Source organism: Capsicum annuum, chromosome 6 (genome assembly GCF_002878395.1).
Source record: "Capsicum annuum cultivar UCD-10X-F1 chromosome 6, UCD10Xv1.1, whole genome shotgun sequence".
In the NCBI taxonomy this organism is placed as follows: domain Eukaryota; kingdom Viridiplantae; phylum Streptophyta; class Magnoliopsida; order Solanales; family Solanaceae; genus Capsicum; species Capsicum annuum.
In genome coordinates, this window is record NC_061116.1 from 99,003,662 (window position 1) to 99,007,944 (window position 4,283).

Consider the following 4,283-nt stretch of genomic DNA (forward strand, 5'->3'; position numbering starts at 1 on the left):
CAGCATGTCCCAAAAAACTTCACACGCCTTTAACTGTAACTAAATGAGGCAACTTTTCAATTACTTCAACCTTTGCTTTGTTAACTTCCAGCCCTTTGCATGACACTTTATGGCCTAAGAAAATTCCCTTCTTAATAATAAAATAGCATTTTTCCCAATTCAATACCAAGTTTGTTTCTTTGCACCGAGCTAGAACTTTGTCAAGATTTTGCAAACATTTTTCAAATGAATTCCTATACACAGAGAAATCATCCATGAATACCTCTACAAATTCCTTCACCATGTCTGAGAATATCTCCATCATACACCTTTGAAATATAGCAGGTGCATTGCATAATTCGAAGGGCATGCATCTGAAAGCATATGTACCGTATGGACAAGTGAATATGATCTTTTCTTGGTCTTCAGGTGCTATGCTTATCTGATTATAGCCTAAGTACCCATCCAAAAAACAATAATACTCTTTCCTGCCAATCTATCCAGCATTTGGTCAATGAAAGAAATTGGGTAGTGATCTTTACGAGTTGCTTCATTCAATATTTGATAATCTATACATATTCTCCATTCGGTAACTGTACCTGTGGGAACCAACTCATTATCATCATTCATCACTACTGGCATTCCCCTCTTTTTTGGTATACAGTGCATCGGACTAACCCATTTGCTATCAGAAATTAGGTAGACAATACCACTATCTAACTACGTGATCACCTCTTTTCGAACCACCTCATTTATCATAGGATTCAATCTCCTTTATTGTTGTACTCTAGGTTTGTACCCCTCTTCCATATAAATATTGTGCATGCAAAATATTGGATTGATTCCTAAAATGTCAGACATCTTCCAGCCAATTGCTTTCTTTCTTTTTTTGAGAAATGCTACAGCTTTCTTTACCTGTACATCGGATAATCCTGCAAATAAAATAACAGGCAAGGTATCTTGATCACCAAGAAAAACATATTGTAAGTAAGGAGGAAGAACCTTAAGCTCCAAGTTAGGATCTTTTCAACTGAAAGCCTGGGTGGTGGACCAATTGGTCTATTCAAAGGCTCGATCAACACTTTATTTGTCTCAATTATAGCCAAATTCATAACCTGGACCAATTCCAATGCTTCTGAATCCCTATGCAGATCATAATCCATTAAAGCTTGCTCTAATGGATCATCAGACAAAATCAACTGCCAATCTAAATTAAGATCAATAACCGATATTGAGGACAACTCCTCATATATGGCTGGCTATTTCAATGCTCTATACATATCAAAAACCTCTACTTTATTGTGTGCTCGCATTGTCATTTTTCTAGCTGCCACATCAATGAGTGACTGCCCTATTGCTAAAAAGGATCGTTCCAAAATAAATGAAATAACTAGATCAACCTCAAACTCAAGAAGCACAAAATCCACATGAAAGATCAAAGATCCCACTTACACCAGTACATTTTTAATAATACCATCTGGTCTAGCAAGTGACCTATCTGCCAACTGCAACACAATAGTTATGGGTCGGGGGCTTCCAAACCCATCTTTCGGTACTATAACATGGGCATTAGATTTATGCTAGCCCATAAGTCACACAATCCACGTATATAAATATGTTGACCAAGGGAAATCTACAATGTGAAACTCCCCGGATCCTTCAATTTTGTGGGCAATTTATTTTGAATTTTTGACGTGCACTATTGAGTAAGTACAACTATAGCATATTCAGTCAATCTATTCTTATTGGCAACAATATCCTTTAAGTATTTTGCATATTTTGGCACACTCTGTAGAATGTCAACAAGAGGAAGGTTTACTTGAACTTGTTTCAGAAGATCTACAAACTTCTTAAAATTGGCTTCCTCTTGATTCTTTCTTGCCCTTTGAGGAAAAGGTAAGGGGATAGTCTTCTTCTCTACACGAATCTCTTCACTAGCCTCTTTTTTTTTCTTTTACTTCTGCATTCTCTTGGAAACTATCATTAGTGACCATGGGATTATCCTACTTCTGAACCATCTCCTTTGTTTACAGCCCATTTTTTACTGTAACCGTAATTCACTTGTATAGGATTAGCCTTATTGTTTCTAGGAAATGCTCCTTTTAGCTTTGTATTCTGCGATCCCATGATTTGACCTACCTACAACTTCAGATTTTTTGTGAGTAATTATTGACTCTTCAACTCAGCTGCATACTGTGCCTGTTGAGCCTTTATGTCCACTGCAAACTGTGCTTATTGAGCCATCAACTACTTAAGCATCTCCTCCATATTACTATTCAAGGCAGTCGCCTAATCATTCTAAACTGGCAGTGGATTTGGTTGCACTGGTCCCTTATACTAATTTGTATTTCGTGCCTGATTTCCACCCCATGAGAAATTAGGGTGGTTCCTCCAATTTGGATTATATGTATTGCCAAAATTCTGTTGACCCTGATGATTTACATACCCCACATAGTTGACTGAATCTAGATTAACAGAACATGCATCTGCTTTATGCTCACTGCTTCCACAAACTTCACACCATGAATATACCTATTGAACTACATTTGTTGTGGCTGGTGGTTGCGTTGTATCCAACTTTAAGTTGTTAAGCTGAGTAGTCATATTGTTCGGCATTACTGCAATTTGTGCTTGTAATAAAGTGAACTGATCAACCTCTAAAACCCCTGCAACCTTCTTGGGAGCATTCCTTGAGTCTGCATGCCAATCAAGATTTCTTTGTGCAATTTGATTTAGCAAGGTATACAATTCTTCATATGCTTTCTCCAAATTTTGACCCCCTGCTGTTGAATCCAAGAGAATCTTTGTATTAGACTCAAGACCTTTTATAAATGTATGCACCAAAACATCATTTGATTGATGGTGATGAGGACAACTTCTAAGCATGCCCTTGAATCTCTCTGAAGCTTGGTAGAGATTTTCTCCATCTTTCTGTTTGAAACTCAATATCTCACTCCTTAATCGTGCAGTTTTCTGAGATGGAAAAAATCAAATGAGAAATCTTCGAGCATATTCTTCCCATGTAGTGATGGATTGGTGTGGTTTAGCAAATAGCCATTTCTTTACTTTCCCCAGTAGAGAAAAGGGAAAGAGTGTCAATCTGACATAATCAGCATTCACATCTTCAGGAATATATGAGTTCCTTATCTCCAGGAAGGTTTGTAAGTGCTGCTGCGGATCCTTATGTGAAAGTCCCTAAAATTCTCCCACAAATCTCCATAATTGCACCATATTTTATTTTAATTCCTATCGACCTCTTGGCTCAGGCTTCAGAATACTGTTAGTCACAAGGTGCATAAGTGGGATTGCCACTTCTCGAATAGATCTTTCGACTGGATAACAGGAATAGCTGGAATAGAAGAAGCTAGAACATTTCCAATATTTGGATCAGTACCTATAGGATCATCTATTTCCTCCATCGATACCTGTTGAGTGTAGTATTGAGCTCTTCGTATCTGATGAAAAATCACTTCTGGTTCTACAAAAGACTCTACTAACTCTTTGTCCCTCGCCAGTCCAATGTTCAGCTAAATATGTAAAAATTCAGTTGCTAAGATCAAGTTCTTAACACTTAAACTTATGATCAAAAACCAAAAATTAAAGTAATTTACTAATTTTATTTGATCCCCGGCAACGATGCCAAAAACTTGTTGCGTGTCTATGTACATGCAAGTGTACATGATCATGCAAGTAATATAATGACTCAGACAGTCAGATATCATTCCCTTGAGGATTAATAAACTAGAAATTTATTAAAGATTTAGTTCAAGACATTGAGTATTAAGTGTTTGATTGTATTAAGATTAAGACAATTCTGTAAATAAAATATAAATTACTGAACAAGAAATAATTAATGATGACTAAAGCAAAGTAAGTAATGGTTGTAATCAATAATGAGACGATTCTAGGGTTGAGGTATTTTGAACAATCATACAATTCTCTATTCTTTTCATAGTCTAATTGGTTATCGGGTTGATGGTTCGCAAAGGTTATGCCACTATATTGGTCTCCCAACCTCAAATATTCTATCTATTGAATGTTGTAACTTCAACTCCCGCGGAGTTACAACAAATCTTCTAGATTCATGAAGTTTTCTCCTTGCAAGTAAACCAAGCAAGGCTTCTAGGTATATCCCTATCCTAAATGCTAATTCAAATCCCTTATTTTATAAAAGAATAAGAACCTGGCTCCCTAATTTCTTTGTTCTATCCTATGATTCTCCTCCCGGATTCACATAGAAATATAAATTTATTCTAATTGTGTCCAATCATTAAAATAGTAAGCTCAAGAAATTAGGAACAACC

General features: G+C 36.4%; 1 non-coding gene across 1 annotated transcript; it reads left to right on the top strand.

The window, feature by feature from the left end:
* The first annotated feature begins 2,836 nt into the window (after positions 1–2,836).
* Positions 2,837–2,943, top strand: LOC124899777. Its single transcript, XR_007057341.1, has one exon. It is a non-coding gene; the product is annotated as a small nucleolar RNA R71 (small nucleolar RNA).
* The last annotated feature ends 1,340 nt before the right edge of the window (positions 2,944–4,283 follow it).